The sequence below is a fragment of the Pristiophorus japonicus genome, chromosome 3 (genome assembly GCF_044704955.1).
Source record: "Pristiophorus japonicus isolate sPriJap1 chromosome 3, sPriJap1.hap1, whole genome shotgun sequence".
NCBI lineage: Eukaryota > Metazoa > Chordata > Chondrichthyes > Pristiophoridae > Pristiophorus > Pristiophorus japonicus.
Window position 1 is genome coordinate 214,168,173 of NC_091979.1, and position 18,442 is coordinate 214,186,614.

At 49.0% G+C, this 18,442-nt stretch overlaps 1 protein-coding gene across 1 annotated transcript in view; it reads right to left on the minus strand.

The window, feature by feature from the left end:
* map3k13 (mitogen-activated protein kinase kinase kinase 13) overlaps positions 1-18,442 on the minus strand; it is a 145,182-nt gene that overhangs the window by 62,208 nt on the left and 64,532 nt on the right. The gene's annotated exons all lie outside the window — the stretch shown is intronic.

Consider the following 18,442-nt stretch of genomic DNA (forward strand, 5'->3'; position numbering starts at 1 on the left):
TTCTTAAGTAAAGCTCCCTCTACAACGATCCATCAAACACTCCCTGGGCAGCGACAGCACGGGTTAGGTAACAAAGTAAATCTCCCTCTCTTCTGTTCCATCAAACACTCCCAGAGAAGCTACAGCATGGGTTAGATACTGAGTAAAGCTCCCTCCACACTGTCCCATCAAACACTTACAGTGTAGGTAAAGCAGTGGTCACATACAAAGTAAAGCTCTCCCTACAGTGTCCCATCAAACACTCCCAGGCCAGGTACAGCACGGGTTAGATACAGAGTAACGCTCCCTCTGCACTGCCCCATCAAACACTCCCAGGGCAGGGTCAGTGCAGCATAGATACGGAGTAAAACTCCCCCAAAACTGTACCATCAAACAATCCCAGGGCAGTTACAGCACAGGGTAGATACAGAGTAAAGCTCCCTCTGTACTGTCCCATCAAACACTCCCAGGGAAGGTACAGCATGGGTTAGATATAGAGTAAAGCTCCCCCAAAACTGTCCCATCAAACACTCCCAGGACAGGTACAGTACAGGTTAGATACAGAGTAAAGCTTCCTCTACACTGTCCCATCAAACACTCCCAGGGCAGGTACAGTACAGGTTAGATACAGAGTAAAGCTCCAGCTATATTGTCCCATCAAACGCACCCAAGGCAGAAACAGCGTATGTTAGATACAGAGTAAAGCTCCCCCTGCACTGTCACATCAAACACTCCCAGGGCAGGAACAGCACGTGTTAGATGCAGAGTAAATCTCCCTCTCTTCTGTCCCATCAAACATTACCAGAGTAGCTACAGGACGGGATAGATACTGAGTAAAGCTTCCTCCACACTGTCCCATCAAACACTCCCTGGTCGGGTATGGCACGGGTTAGATACAGAATGAAGCTCCCTCTACACTCTCGCATCAAACACTTCCAGTGCAGGTAAAGCACGGGTTAGATAGAGTGTGAAGATCCCTCTACACTGTGTCATCAAACACACCCAAGGCAGGTACAGCACGGGTTAGATACAGAGTAAAGCTCCCCCTGCACTGTCGTATGAAACACTCCAAGCGTACAGTGCGTATTCGATGCAGACTAAATCTCCCTCTCTTCTGTCCCATCAAACACATTCAAGGCAGGTAAAGCACGGTTAGATAAAGAGCAAAGCTCCCTCCACACAGATCCATCAAATACTACCAGGGCAGGTACAGCACGGGTTAGATACAGAATAAATCTAATTTAATCTGTCCCATCAAACACTCCCAGGGTAGATACAGCACGCGTTAAATACAGAGTAAGGCACCCTCTACACTGATCCATCAAACACTACCAAGTCAGGTACAGCACGGGTTAGATACAGAGTAAAGCTTCCCCTGCACTGCCCCATCAAAAACTCCCAGGACAGGTACAACACACGTTAGATACAGAGTAAAGCTCCAGCTATATTGTCCCATTAAACACTCCCAGGGAGGGTAAGATGTGTGTCGGATGGAGAGTAAATTTCCCACTCTTCTGTCCCATCAAAAACACCCAGAGCAGGGACAGCACGGGTAGATACAGAGTAAAGCCCCCTCTACACCGAACCATCAAACACTGCCAAAGCAGGTACAGTTTGGCTTAGATACAGTGTAAAGCTCCCTCTACACTGTCCCATCACAGACTCCCAGGCCAGGTACAGCACGGGTTAGTTGCAGAGTAACGCTCCCTCTGCACTGCCCCATGAAACACTCCCAGGGCAGGGTTAGTGCAGCATAGATACGGAGTAAAGCTCCCTCCAAACTGTTTCATCGAACACTCACAGAGCAGGTACAGCATTGGTTAAATACAGAGTAGCGCTCCCCTCTGCAGTGTCCCATCAAACACTCCCAGAGCAGGTACATCACGGGGTAGATACAGAGTAAAGGTCCCTCTGCACTGTCCCATCAAACACTCCCAGGGCAGGTACAACATGGGTTAGATACAGAATAAAGCTCCCCCAAAACTGTCCCAGCAAACACACCCAAGGCAGAGACAGCGTATGTTAGATACAGTGTAAAGCTCCCCCTGCACTGTCACATCAAACACTCCCAGGGCCGTTACAGTGCGGGTTAGATACAGAGAAAAGCTCCCCCTACACTGTCCCATCAATCACTTCCAGGGCAGGTACAGTGTGGGTTAGATAAGCAGTAAATCTCCCTCTACACTGTCCCATTAAACAGTCCCAGTGCAGGTATAGCACGTGTTAGATACAGAGTAAAGCGTCCTCTGCACTGTCCCATCAAATACGACCAGGGCAGGTACAGCGTTGGTTAGATACAGAGTAATGTTCCCCCTGCAGTGTCCCATTAAACACTCCCAAGGCAGGAACAGCACAGGTTAGATACAGAGAAAAGCTCCCCCTACACTGTCACATCAAACACTCCCAGGGCAGGAATAGCGCGTGGTAGATGCAGAGTAAATCTCCCTCTCTTCTGTCCCATCAAACATTACCAGGGTAGCTACAGGACGGGATAGATACTGAGTAAAGCTTCCTCCACAATGTCCCATCAAACACTCCCTGGACGGGTACAGCACGGGTTAGATACAGAATGAAGCTCCCTCTACACTATCGCATCAAACACTTCCAGTGCAGGTAAAGCACGGGTAAGATAGAGTGTGAAGATCCCTCCACACTGTGTCATCAAACACAACCAAGGCAGGTACAGCACGGGTTAGATACAGAGTAAAGCTCCCCCTACACTGTCCCATGAAATACTCCCAGGGGACGTACAGTGCGTAGTTGATGCAGACTAAATCTCCCTCTCTTCTGTCCAATCAAACACACTCAAGGCAGGTACAGCACGGTTAGATAAAGAGTAAAGCTCCCTCCACACTGATCCATCGAACACTACCAGGGCAGGTACAGCACGGGTTAGATAGAAACAGAGTAAATCTCATTTAATCTATCCCATCAAACACTCCCGGGGTAGATACAGCACGAGTTAAATACAGAGTAAAGCACCCTCTATACTGATCCATCAAACACTGCCAAGTCAGGTATAGCACACGTTAGATACAGAGTAAAGCTCCAACTATATTGTCCCATTAAACACTCCCAGGGCAGGTACGGCACGTGATAGATACAGATTAAAGCTACCTCTGCACTTTCCCATCAAACACTCCCAGGGCAGGTACAGCATGGGTTAGATACAGAGTGAAGCTCCCTCTGCACTGTCCTATCAAATGCTCGCAGGGTAGATACAGCATGGGTTAGATACAGAATAAAGCTCCCCCTATACTGTCCCATCAAACACTCCCAGGGAGGGTAAAGTGTGTATCAGATAGAGACCAAATCTCCCACTCTTCTGTCCCATCAAACACACCCAGAGCAGATACAGCACGTGCAGATACTGAGTAAAGCTCCCTCCAGACTGACCCATCAAACACTCCCAGGACAGGTACAGTGTAAAACTCCCTCTAATCTGTCCCATCAAACACTCCCAGGACAGGTACAGCATGGGGTAGATAGAGAGTAAAGCCCCTTCTACACTGAACCATCAAACACTGCCAGAACAGGTACAGTTTGGCTTAGATACAGAGTAAAGCTCCCTTTACACTGTCCCATCACAGACTCCCAGGCCAGGTACAGCACGGGTTAGATATAGAGTAACGCTCCCTCTGCACTGCCCCATCAACCACTCCCAGGGCAGGGTCAGTGCAGCATAGATACGGAGTAAAGCTCCCTGCAAACTGTTCCATCAAACAGTGCCAGAACAGGAACAGCATGGATTAGCTACAGAGTAAACCTCCCTCTACACTATCCCATCAAACACTCCCAGGGCAGGTACTGCATGGGTTAGATGCAGAGTAAAGCTCCCCCAAAAATGTCACATCAAACACTCCCATGGTTGGTACAGCACGGGATAGATACAGAGTAAAGCTCCCTCTGCACTGTCCCATCAAACACTCCCAGGGCAGGTACAACATGGGTTAGATACAGAGTAAAGCTCCCCCTACACTGATCCATCAAACACTCCCAGGGCAGGAACAGCGCGTGTTTGATGCAGAGTAAATCTCCCTCTCTTCTGTCCCATCAAACATTACCAGAGTATCTACAGGACGGGATAGATACTGAGTAAAGCTTCCTCCACACTGTCCCATCAAACACTCCCTGGACGGGTATGGCACGGGTTAGATACAGAATGAAGCTCCCTCTACACTGTCGCATCAAACACTTCCAGTGCAGGTAAAGCATGGGTTATATAGGGCCCAAGTTTCGGCCTCAGTTGCTCCTGATTTTTTGGAGCAACTGGTGTAGAACGGAGTATGTTAGAAATTCAAATTCGCGGCATTTAGTTTGCTCCAGTTCTAGTCAGTTAGAACAGTTTCACTTTGGAACAGAATTTTTTTTTCAAAAGGGGGCGTGTCCGGCCACTTACGCCTGTTTTCAAAGTTTCGGCAGTGAAAACTTACTCCAAACTAACTTAGAATGGAGTAAGTGAAGATTTTTGTACGCTCGAAAAAACCTTGTCTACACTTTAGAAAATCAGGCGTAGGTTACAAATCAGGCGTAGGGGAGGGGGGGAGGGGGGTTTAAAGGGAAGTTTACAAACATTAAACACTTCAGTTTTACAAATAAAGAGCCATCATCAATAATAAATGATAAAAACATAAATAAATCAACCAATAAATCAATCAAAAAAAATTAATAAGAAATAATTTTTTTTTTAAATCAATAAATAAAACATTCTCTACTTACCGACTGCAGTACCGGGAGCCCCCCGCCCCGCCCCCACCCCCACCCCACAGTGTCTCTCTGTCAGTGTCTCTATCTCTCTGTCTGTCTGTCTGTGTGTGTCTCTCACTCTCTGTCTGTCAGTGTCTGTGTTTCTGACAGCGAGGGGAGGGGGAGGATGGGGAGGGGGGGTGGAGGGGTGGAGGGGAGGGGGAGGAGGGGTGGTGGAGTGGGGGAGAGGGGGAGGGGGGAAAGAGGGGGTGGGGGGGAAGATGGGGTGGGGGGAGAGGGGGGTGACAAGGGAGGGAGGGGAGGGGGGTGAGAAGGGAGGGAGGGGAGGGGGGGTGAGAAGGGATGGAGGGGAGGGGGGGTGAGAAAGGAGGTAGGGGAGGGGGGAGGAGAGGTAGGAGGAGGGAGGGGGGAGAGAAGGAAGGGAGGGAGGAGGGGGGGTGAGAGAAGGGAGGGAGGGGAGGGGGGAAGAGAAGGAATGGAGGGGAAGGGGGGAGAGAAGGGGGGAAGAGAGAGAGAGAGAGAGAAAGAAAGGAGAGGGAGGCTGAACGGGCCGGGCCCGAGACTTCGAGCTTAGACTTACCGGATTGACAGGTAGGTGGCGTCGGGTCCGGGGTCCGGGAGGGTCGGGAGCACGGATCGGGGGGAGCGCGGGTCGGGGCGGAGGGGTCGGTCGGGGGGGGGGGGGGGGGGTGCGGAGATCGGTCGGGGGGCGGGGGGAGATCGGTCGGGGGGGGAGGAGATCGGTCGGGGGTGGGGGGGGGGGAGATCGGTCGAGAGCAGAGGTCGGTCGGGGGGGGGGGAAGGTCGGGAGCGGAGGTCGGTTGGGGAGAGGGGGGAAGGTCGGGAGCGGGGAAAGCGGAGGTCGGGTTGGGGGGAGGGCGGTCCGGTTGGGGGGGGTGGGAGCGAGAGTCAAGTCGGGTCGGGTCCGGTCCGGAGGAAGCAGCCTTATGCATGCAGCCCCAGTGAGGCCATTCGGCCAGGGCTAGGGGCTGCGTGCTTCGGGCCCCTCCCACACAGTTTTGGGCGCCTGGAGTTACTGCACATGCGTGCCCACTGTAGCGCGCATGTGCAGAGGTCCCGGCACTGTTTTCAGCGCAGGGACCTAGCTCCGCCCCCTACAGCTTTTGCTGCGCCGCGCCGAGGGCCAGAGGACCTGCCGGGAGCCGGAGAATCTGGAAGTTTTTTTTAGGCGCACTGTGTGGCGCGAAAAATGGGCGTCCAGGTTGGGGCTGCGCCGTTCTAGATGCGGCCCGAAACTTGGGCCCAATAGAGTGTGAAGTTCCCTCTACACTGTGTCATCAAACATACCCAAGTCAGGTACAGCACGGGCTAGATACAGAGTAAAGCTCCTCCTAAACTGTCCCATCGAACACTCTCAGGGAAGGTACAGTGTGTGTTAGATGGAGAATAAATCTCCCACTCTTCTGACCCATCAAACACTCCCAGGTCAGGTACAGCACAGGTTAGATACAGAGTAAATCTCCCTCTCTTCTGTCCCATCAAATATTACCAGAGTAGCTACAGGACGGGATAGATACTGAGTAAAGCTTCCTCCACACTGTCCCATCAAACACTCCCTGGTCGGGTATGGCACGGGTTAGATACAGAATGAAGCTCCCTCTACACTCTCGCATCAAACACTTCCAGTGCAGGTAAAGCACGGGTTAGATAGAGTGTGAAGATCCCTCTACACTGTGTCATCAAACACACCCAAGGCAGGTACAGCACGGGTTAGATACAGAGTAAAGCTTTCCCTGCACTGTCCCACGAAACATTCCCAGGGCACATACAGCGCGTATTCGATGCGGAATAAATCTCACTCTCTTCTGTCCCATCATACACTCTCAAGGCAGTTACAGCACGGATAGATAAAGAGTAAAGCTCCCTCCACACTGATCCATCAAATACTACCAGGGCTGCAACAGCGAGGGTGAGGTACAGAAAAAAGCTCCCTCTGCACTGTCCCATCAAACACTGACAGGGCATGTGCAGCATGGGTTTGATACAAAGTAAAGCTCCCCCTGCACTGCCCCATCAAAAACTCCCATGGCAGGTACAGCAAGGGTTAAATACAGCGTAAAACTCCCCCTGCATTGTTCTATCAAAAAGTCCCAGGGCAGGTACAGCACGGGTTAGTTACAGAGTAAAGATCCAGCTATATTGTCCCATTAAACAATCCCAGGGCAGGTACAGTGCATGTTAGATACAGAGTAAAGCTATCTCTGCATTTTCCCATCTAACACTCTCAGGGCAGGTACAGCACGGGTTAGATAATCTCGTGGTCCCTCGACCTGTGAGAGAACAGCTCCGCAGGTTGGGCTATAAAAGAGCTGGAGCAGCATAGCACTTCAACCTCCAGCGTGAGCTGCTCCAAGTATTTTGAAATAGGTGACTGGGTGACATCATCAAAACCCTGGTCGTTTTGGAGCGTGGGCAGGAACATCGTCAGGTACAGAGGAGTGGGAAGGTCAGGGCAGATGAGCGGCGAGTATTTGTGGCGCGATGCGGTGAATGTTTATGGCGGATGAGCAGCGAGAGATCATGGCGGAGGTGCGACAGATGAGGGTTCGGGGCCCAGAAGAGCCGAGGGCCCAGGGGCAGCACGGACCAGCCCACACTGCGATATGTGTGCACACTAGGTCCATGCAGCACAACAGGTCTTCAATCGTCTTGGTTAATGCTTGCCACTGGATAAAGGCCTAGCTCTGTCAAGCCCGTGTGGTGGCTGGTGTGCAACGGTCACCACACATTAAAAAAAATCATGCACAGGCATCTTCCACCCCCTCAATTGGAATTCAGGACTGGACCATCAGGTCCTTCATCGAAACACCTGTGAACTTGTGGAAGCAAGTCATCCTCATTCGAGGGACCACCTATGATGATGAGATACTGAGTAAAGCTCCCTCTATACTGTCCCATGAAACACTCCCATGACAGGTACAGCACAGGTTAAGATACAGAGTGTTGGAGTGGATTTTTGGACATAGCAAAGCATGATGGGGTAAGCCAACTATCTGCCTTTCCACTAAATGAACTTTGTACCAAGAAGCCTATCTGCTGTCCCTGATATGAACTCTGCAGCAACAAGTGACTCCTGGCCAGGTGCAGGCCACTGTTTCATAGAAAGCTTTGCAACAGAATAACTAACCACAAAAGAAGATACAGAGGAAGGGCCCCCAAACTCACGCCATGCTATCAGGTTTCACTAGGACTAAAAAGTTGCATGTAAATGAATTGCGTTGCCATATGGATTGATTGGTTGTATGTAAATGAATTGCGTTGCCATATGGATTGATTGGTTGTATGTAAATGAATTTAAATGATTGTATTCCGCCCCCTGTAAACTGCTTATAACCCCGCGGCACAAGGCACTCGGGGAGAATGTGATTCGCAGGTCGCGGGACCTCAAATCTTCTCCCAGAGCTCTGTTAGCAATAAAGTTGTCTCTCTTACTTTACTAGAGTCTATGTGAATTTATTTTCATTAACAAATTGGCGTAGTCGGCAGGATACCGCGGAGTTGGATAGTCATATGACCCAGTAGAACGGAACAGTAGTCAATTTCTGACCACCCAGAAATTATACTGGGGGAAGCGGCTGGCCGGCAAAGTGGTATCAAACGAATAAAATAGATTCAGTAAGTTGATAGTATGTGATAGTATGTGATAAGAGTTAAGAAATTCAGACTGTAGTGGCGTACAACGCAGACTGAAAGTAAAGTAATTGGTGATGCGGGGGTTGATTATTTTAGTCCAATGTTCATAGAAGGTGATATAGAAATCGGTGCGGAAGGGAACTGATCACTCCAACCAAGAGCCGGACTCCAGTGGTAAGGAACCACGTTAATCTTCGCGAGCAAGACAAGAGGTCTCTGCGAGGTGAATCGTGGCCGTGAGTATTTAAGTTCGGAAATTCCATAAACTAAAGGGAAATACAGGAACATAGAATAAACATCTTCAATGGTAGGTAAGGAAACGGACGTAAAATGTGGACTGCCCGGGTCCCTAATTAACTCTTACATGACCGATCGACAAGTCTTAATTAAAAATAATTGCAGAAAGACGGCTGGGATGTATCCCAGACATTAGAATAACAACGAAATTGGATGGCAAAACAAAAGAAAGATAAAACCAAAAAGGCCGGAGTATTACTAGTACATTAGTTAGCAGGACTAATTGAGCAAGTAAAGGACGTTAGAGAGAAAAGGGAAAAGAAAAGTAAACAATTAAGTCAGGCACAAGGAAAATGTAGGGAATGGGAAAAGAAATGTCTGGTGTTAGAACAACAGATTCAGAACTGTTCCCAATGGGGGGGGGAGAAACAGCCTCACTGCCCCCTTACGAAGATTACCAAGGTGAGGCAACAGCCCCGGGTCAGGAAGATCTAGAAACCTTCCCGGCGACGCCAGTCACCAGGGGAGGAACTGCAGCGAATCCCACTGCAACCTATAAACCATTTACCCCCGGCGAGAGACAGCAGATAATGGCATCCCTGAACAAATTACAACCCCGGTGTGCGAATACCAAATTTTGGGCAGAGCTGGATACAGTTTGGGTGGGCCACCAACTACACCTCAGAGATATCCACCAACTAGTCCGAGCGGCTTGCCCGACAGATCGGTGGAGAGTAGTGGCCGGAGGAGCCGCGGTAGCAGCCAATGCCAACTTTTCAGGGGGACGTTGGACACACGCGGTACCATTAACCACTGAAGTAGATGGTCAACAGGCGTCCTTTGGCCCTTTTATAACCGAGATCCAACGAGTTTTAGGTAATGCCCCTACTAATTGGAGTAAAATTACTACAACCAAACAACAAAAGGGGGAAGGAGCCTCAGAGTATGGGGAAAGATTATTCCAGATATATCAAGAATGCTCTGGACAGGGAAACCCGGGCCGCAGCGACCGAGCATTTAAGGACGGACTATCCGCTGCACACCAGACCATTATAAAAATGGGAGTAATTGTAACCCAGGATTATGATGAACTGGTGGAATGGGCTAGTGGCGTCCAAAGAGGGGACGATGAAAAATCCCAAACAAAGATAAAACAAGAAAGGGTTTTTTGCAGCAGGGATGGGGTGAGGACAGAAAAAGGGGACATGCCATAACTGCGGGAAGGTGGGTCACTTTGCCAAAGAATGTAAGGGGAAACGCATGGAAAAGCAATGCATATATTGCGGCAAAAAGGGACATTTAGACGCGACATGCTATAGTAAAAATGGCTATCCTAATAAGGCAAGGACCCTGTCAGAACAGGAATACCAGCAGTGGCAGGAGTACAAAGCCACCCTGTGATGCCCGGCGGCTCCTGTACAAAGTAAAAAGGAGGGAAGGACATATGTGTCTGCACTAGTAGGGGGCCGACAGTGTGAGATGCTAGTGGATACTGGAGCCTCAATATCCATTACCGATCTACCCCTTCCCGTAACCGACAAAAAGGCTTTAATAAACAGAATAGATGGACGGCCAACACCGTCCTACCTGAGCATCACCCAAGTGGTGGAAATTGATAATTTATGTATACCCATGAGATTTTACGTATGCAAGAATTCTGAGGGAACAATATTGGGGAATGATGTAATGAAGGAATTTCAGGCCCTGATTGATTGTGGCAAGGGGAAATTAACATGGCCAAAGGCAGATGGCAGTAAGGGAGATTTGGGACAGATAGCTCACCATATGGAAAGTTTAGGTGTAGCAACAGCCACAAAAACCAACTGGCATACTGAGACTGGAGGATATGGCGGCATTTGTGCCTCTGTGCCCGGGGTTTGGGCACAGACAACACTGGATACCGGAAAGGTGGACATGGACCCTATTAAGGTCCCTGGACCATCTCATAAACCACACCGGCAATACCCTATAAGACCCGAAGCCAGAACAGCAGTTGTAGAAATAGTAAAGGGACTAGTGGAAAAAGGTATCTTAAGAGAAACTGTTAGCACCACTAACTCCCCAACATGGCCAGTAGGGAAGCCAGATGGGAGTTATAGACTAACCATTGACTACACCGCCCTTAATAAGGTCACCCCCAAACTATACCCGATAGTGGCCAGTCCCTCCACAATCCTTAATGGATTATTCCCTGAACATAAAATCTTTACAGTCCTGGACATAGCCAATGGCTTCTGGGCATTTCCCCTCGACCCAGAATCACAAGAGAAATTCGCCTTCACGGTGGAGGATAAACAATATACTTGGACCCGATTACCACAAGGGTTCCATAATAGTCCTGCCATATTCCACCGAGTCATGAGCGACGTACTAAAACAAATAGAAGTACCGGCAGGAAATAGTATTTTACAATATGTCGACGACATATTAATAGCTTCAGAACTCAAGGAGGGACAACAGGCAACCCTATACCTGGTGTTACGAGCTTTGGAGACGGCAGGCCTCAAGGTCAACCCCAAGAAAGCCCAGGTAGGGAAAACCCAAGTCCTGTACCTAAGGTACTGCCTTTCAAAGGGGTTGAAAGAAATGCCCTCGGATAGGAAAAAGGCTGTCAAGGACATGCCTAGATCAGTAACGGTAAGGGGGGGGGTGAGGAAGGTACTGGGTCTCTTTAATTACAGCCGTAACTTTATCCCTGAGTTTGCAAAGATCGCCGAGCCTATACAAAGACTAGTAAAGGGAGGAAAACCGGCCCTAGACCTTATAGAGTGGGGTCCTGAACAAGAACAGGCGTATAGTAAACTCAAGTCAGAACTAGTCTCCGCACCTGGATTGGGATTGCCTGACATGGGTAAAGATTTCCACATCCACTGTACCAATGAAGATGGGTTCTATACGGCCGTGGTCACCCAAGATCATGGGGATAAAAGGAGACCTATAGCCTATGACTCCACCGCCGAAGGTCCGGTGGTGACCGGATTATCCAGATGTATAGCTGCACTAGACTGCGCAGCTTGGGCAGTAAAAATAAGCGAGCCCGTGGTAATGACCGGAAACATCATTCTCCACACCAAACACACATTGGTAGAAATGTTAAACACAGGAAAACTGAGAACCGTTTCTAATATGAGACGGGCAAAGTGGGAAGCAGTCCTCTTGCCACCCAACAAAGCAGTAGCTATAATTAGAGATGTAGGGGAAAACCCCACGGAGGGCATAGTGCAAGAGAGAGAGCCCAACAATTGCGGGGACGTGGATATGGACATAGAAGAGGATAGAATAAAAGACACGCCCCTTCAAACCGCAGAATAAACCTTGTTTGTGAACGGCTCGCGAAAATATGTAGAGGGACTACCTCGTACCGGATGGGCTGTAGTTAACCAGGATCGAGAGTCAGTCAAATCAGGGCGAATTAATGGGAGGTCGTCAGCTCAGGTGGCAGAATTGGTAGCCCTCACCCGGGCACTGGAACTATCAGAGGGTAAGATCGTTAATATCTATACGGACAGTAGATATGCATTCAGGGTAGTACACGATTATATGACAGCATGGGGGAGGAGGGGACATCCCATAAAACACCAGCTGAGAATAGAAGCTCTCTGAGCAGCCAGTAATAAACCAAAACAGGTCGCAAAATTAAAACCTACCAAAGGGAACCGGAACGAACCCCAGTCCAAATTGGCTGAGTCATCAGGGAAATCAAGCTGCGGACTTAGCTGCACAAGAGGCATTAGGAGAAGAGGAGTGTGAGGAAGCCTCAGTCAGCGCCGCTGGGGTCCGAGACGAACAGATAAGTATCGAGAAACTACACCAGGACACTTCTGAGGAAGAAAGGGGTATGTGGACAAAGCAGGGCGCAACGCAAGGAAAGGATAACGTTTGGAGACAAAACGACAAGGTAATGGCGCTTGAATGCATACAGAATACCTTATTGGAGTTGCACCATGGCCTGTCCCATTCGGGACGAGAGGCCATGACCAGGAGTCTTGGAAGAGATTGGTGGTGGAAGGGGATGGGGAGAGATATTGCCAAACATTGCCATCGATGCGTTACGTGCGCACAAAATAATTCAGGCAGGCCCATTAAAATTAAAATGGGACACCAGCCCCGTCCACGGGGGCCATGGGAACATTTACAAATTGATTTCACAGGTCCTTTGCCCCCATCCCATGGAAAAAGATATTGCCTAGTGATTATAGATCAATTTACCTGGTGGGTGGAAGCTTTTCCCACACGTGATTGCACTGCCTCAACAGTGGCAAGGATATTGACCGAGCAGGTGATTCCCCAATGGGGAGTGCCTCTTCAGATAGATTCTGACCAAGGCACCCACTTCACCGGGAAGATTGTAAAAACAGTATGCCAGCTAATGGGCATACAACACAAATTCCACATCCCCTACCACCCGCAGAGTTCTGGAATGGTAGAACGCATGAACCATACCCTTAAGAACGCCCTGGCCAAGGCCATGCAAACGTCAGGAAGAACGTGGACAGAAGTATTACCTATTATATTAATGAAGTTAAGAGCCACGGTAAACTGGACAACTGGATTAACCCCTTATGAACTAATGACAGGAGGGCGATGCAATTACCAGAAAGCATCATAACAGGTGGGGCCGACGTAGGCCCATTAAAAGACAAAATTAAACGGTATGTTTTGGAACTGAGCACTCAACTCAAAGGGATGCGTAAATTAGTAAGAGGCAATCAGGAAGAGAGAGACGCTCAGAAAGAGCTTGAATGGTTCCCTGACGTCCCGGTGGCGGGACGTCGCGTCATGGTAAAAACATTACCTGAAAAATCAGGGTTTGCACCAAAATGGAATGGCCCATATGAGGTCATAATCAGTGGAGACACCTGTGCCTGTCTGGACATAAGAGGGAAGAATGTATGGAAACATTGGACCCAGTTGAAATTGTACAAAGAAACTAATTAGTAAACATAAGACATGTGATACTTGTTTATGCACCCCGAACAGGTGACGGCTGCAAGCAAGTCCAAATTACGGCCACTGCTAATGTGTAAATATTGTATTATTTGAGCGTAACAAACATGTCTAAGATAGCGTATATAATCGCATTATTCTATGTTGTCACGGCTGTAAAGCTAATAGGATTAGAAGATAACTTGTTTTTCAAGACCTATATATGTTTGTTTACAAGGCAATCGAACCGTGTGTTACCCACTAGCCCAATCAGTAGAGGCCCTGTTCGTGGCCACCCCTGGGTGGACTCCCTGTGACTTATATACGGCGGATACCTCGGACACACCCTGTGAGGGACAAACCGGCGAATATAGAAGGAGTATACAGGGAAGATGCGTGGAATTAATAAATCCCACAGATCCTGTGTGCAGGGGGTCCCGGGGAAAGGACGAAACGGTATGCTCAGACAATGCAAGCTACCCGCTTTGCTTCTCAGGGCAAGGATGGGGGTGTGCATATGCCCTGGTCCCCAAGAACGCCACCTGTGTGCAGACGCAGTGTGCCTGTCAGCACTGTCGAGTGCATAGAGGCCAGTTTACTCGCACCTGTAATGAGCAAAGATGCCTGAACGTGACCGCAGGGAGGCAAGTTATCTGCGGTCAGTGCAACGGAACTCATGTCAGCTCAGAAACATGGGCATACCCGTTTGATGCTTACCAATTGGTAGGATCGGGCTCAAATTCAAGGGAACCGAGCAATTGGTGGTATAAGCAGTTCACGAGTGTTAGCAACATCGACGTAAAGTGTTATAGAGCTAAGGAGGGATTCGTGTTCCTCCTCAACGGCACCTTCAAGACCGCTACACCGACCCTCCCGGTCCTCTTTGCAGTAGGAACTATAGGACCACTCACTGTTCCATGCCCCAAAAGGTGGCATACCCGGAGAAGGATAGTAACACTGGCCATCAGCAAGGAGTTCTGTGCCAATTGGGAGGATCCTATCATGCTGGGATCATCACTTAGCCACGGGTTCCTCGGGGCCCTGTCTGTGGGGGGATCAGCGGGGGTAATTAGTGCCAAAAATAGGAACTATCTTATTTGTGGATTAACCATTCTGGGAAACAGCACATCTAAGAGATTGGATGCCATCAACCAGGAGCTGTCTGAATTAAGATTGTATACTCAGCAGACCCATTATGCCGTATATTATCAGTTAGCCCAACAGGGGGGAGTATGCACAATAATAGGAGACAAATGTATAACGCATGTTACAGATGAATCATACAATATCACCCAAGCCATTGATGCCATAAGAAAGCAGCTTGACGAGTTCAGACAAGGCCCAAAAAGGGGGAATAGCTGGCTTGACTGGCTATTAGGGGGATCCTGGGGGTCCTATTTAACGCATGGAGTAGTTATTCTTGTTGTAATAATAATTACATGTTGCTTGATTATCGGATGTTTTAATATCTGCTGTAAAGTCAGAATGATCTGAATAGTGCCGGTTGCCAGCGTGATCACCGGAAAAGAACATCTGATGGGAACACCCGGAGACGCCGAGGAAGATGGAGCGGATGACGCAGGCACAGACCACTACCTATGAAGGGTAGGCTAGAGCTACAGGCAAGGTGTACATACAAAATGTCAGGGAAGTAACTTGCCTCGAAGGCCGCATATTAAGCACTGAGCCACCTTCATTGTGGTCATCTGGATTTCGTGAACATCCTCCAGGACCAACAGGGGGAACTGTTGGAGTGGATTTTTGGACATAGCAAAGCAGGATGGGGTAAGCCACCACTAAATGAACTTTGTACCAAGAAGCCTATCTGCTGTCCCTGATATGAACTCTGCAGCAACAAGTGACTCCTGGCCAGGTGCAGGCCACTGTTTCATAGAAAGTTTTGCAACAGAATAACTAACCACAAAAGATACAGAGGAAGGGCCCACAAACTCGCGCCATGCTATCAAGTTTCACTAGGACTAAAAAGTTGTATGTAAATGACTTGCGTTGCCATATGGATTGATTGGTTGTATGTAAATGAATTTAAATGATTGTATTCCGCCCCCTGTAAACTGCTTATAACCCCGCGGCACAAGGCACTCGGGGGAGAAGGTGTTCGCAGATCGCGGGATCTCAACTCTTCTCCCAGAGCTCTGTTAGCAATAAAGTTGTCTCTCTTACTTTACTAGAGTCTATGTGAATTTATTTTCATTAACAAGAGTAATGCTCCCCCTTCACACTCCCAATGCAGGTAAAGCACAGGTTAGATACAAAGTAAAGCTCCAACTAAACTATCCCATCTCACACTCCCAGGCCAGGTACAGCATGCATTAGGTACAGAGTAAAGTTCCCATTACACGGTCCCATCAAAAACTCCCATGGCAGGTACAGCACGGGTTAGATACAGATTAAAGCTCCCTCTACGCTGTCCCACCAAACACTCTGAGGCAGGTATAGCAAGGGTTAGATACAGAGCAAAGCTCCCTCTACACTGTGCAATCATACACTCCCAGGGCAGGTACAGTACAGGTTAGATACAGAACAAAGCCCCCTCTATGCTGTCGCATCAAACACTTCCAAGGCAAGTACAACACAGGATAGATATAGACTAAAGTTCCCTCTACATTGTCCCATCAAATAATCCCAGGGCAGGTACAGGGTATGTTCGACGCAGAGTAAAGCTCCCACTCTTCCCTCTCATCAAACACACCCAGGGCAGGTACGTCATGGGTTCGATACACAGTGAAGCCCCCTCTACAACGTCCCATCACACACTTCCAGGCAAGGTATAGCACGGTTTATATAGAGAGTAAAGCTATCTCTACAATGTCCCATCACACACTCCCATGCCAGGTATAGCACAGGTATCATACAGAGTAAATCTACCACTAAACTATCCCAGCAAATAATCCCAAGGCATATACAGCACGGATTAGATGCAGATTAAAACATCGCCCTGCACTGTCCCGTCAAACACTCCCAGGGCAGGTACAGCACGGGTTAGAAACTGAGTAAAGCTCCCTCTACACTGACCCATCAAACGCTCCCAGGACAGGTACAGCACAGGTTAGATACAGAGTAAAGCTCCTTCTAATTTGTCCTATCAAACACTTCCAGGGCAGGTACCGAACAGGGTGGATACAAAGTAAAGCTTCCACTGCACTGCCCCATCAAAAACTCCCAGGGCACGTACAGCACAGATTAGATACAGAGTAAAGCTTCCCCTGCACTGTCCCCTGAAAAATTCCCAGGGCAAGTACAGCACGGGTTAGATACAGAGTAAAGCTCACCGTGCACTTCCCATCAAAAACTCCCATGGCAGGTATAGCATGGGTTATATACAGAATAAAGCTCCCCCTGCACTGTCCCATTAAACACTCCCAGGGCAGGTACAGTGTGTGTTAGATACAGAGTAAAGCTACCTCTGCATTTTCCCATTGAACACTCCCAGGGCAGGTACAGTGCGTGTTAGATACAAAGTAAATCTCCCTCTCTTCTGTCCCATCAAACACACTCAGAGCAGGTACAGCACAGGTTAGATACTGAGCAAAGCTCCCTCTACACTGACCCATCAAACACTCCCAGGGCAGGTACAGTGCATGTTAGATACAGAGTAAAGCTCGCTCTGCATTTTCCCATCTAACACTCTCAGGGCAGGTACAGCACGGGTTAGATAATCTTGTGGCCCCTCGACCTGTGAGAGAACAGCTCCGCAGGTTGGGCTATAAAAGAGCTGGAGCAGCATAGCACTTCAACCTCCAGCGTGAGCTGCTCCAAGTATTTTTAAATAGGCGACTGGGTGACATCATCAAAACCCTGGTCGCCGTTTTGGAGCGTGGGCAGGAACATCGTCAGGTACAGAGGAGTGGGAAGGTCAGGGCAGATGAGCGGCGAGTATTTGTGGCGCGATGCGGTGAATGTTTATGGCGGATGAGCAGCGAGAGATCATGGTGGAGGTGTGACAGATGAGGGTTCGGGGCCCAGGGGCAGCACGGACCAGCCCACACTGCGATATGTGTGCACACTAGGTCCGTGCAGCACAGCAGGTCTCCAATCGTCTTGGTTAACCCTTGCCACTGGATAAAGGCCTAGCTCTGTCAAGCCCGTGTGGTGGCTGGTGTGCAACGGTCACCACACGTTAAAAAAAATCATGCACAGGCATCTTCCACCCCCTCAATTGGAGTTCAGGACTGGACCATCGGGTCCTTCATCGAAACACCTGTGAACTTGTGGAAGCAAGTCATCCTCATTCGAGGGACCGCCTATGATGATGAGATACAGAGTAAAGCTCCCTCTATACTGTCCCATGAAACACTCCCAGGACAGGTACAGCACAGGTTAAGATACAGAGTAAAGCTCACCCTACACTGTCCCATGAAACACTCCCAGGACAGGTACAGCACAGGTTAAGATACAGAGTAAAGCTCACCCTACACTGTCCCATGAAACACTCCCAGGACAGGTACAGCACAGGTTAAGATACAGAGTAAAGCTCACCCTACACTGTCCCATGAAACACTCCCAGGACAGGTACAGCACAGGTTAAGATACAGAGTAAAGCTCACCCTACACTGTCCCATGAAACACTCCCAGGACAGGTACAGCACAGGTTAAGATACAGAGTAAAGCTCACCCTACACTGTCCCATGAAACACTCCCAGGACAGGTACAGCACAGGTTAAGATACAGAGTAAAGCTCACCCTACACTGTCCCATGAAACACTCCCAGGACAGGTACAGCACAGGTTAAGATACAGAGTGTTGGAGTGGATTTTCGGACATAGCAAAGCATTATGGGGACAGTGTGGAGGAAGCTTTACTCAGTATCTATCCCGTCCTGTAGATACTGTGGTAATGTTTGATGGGACAGAAGAGAGGGAGATTTACTCTGCATCAAACACGTGCTGTTCCTGCCCTGGGAGTGTTTGATGTGACAGTG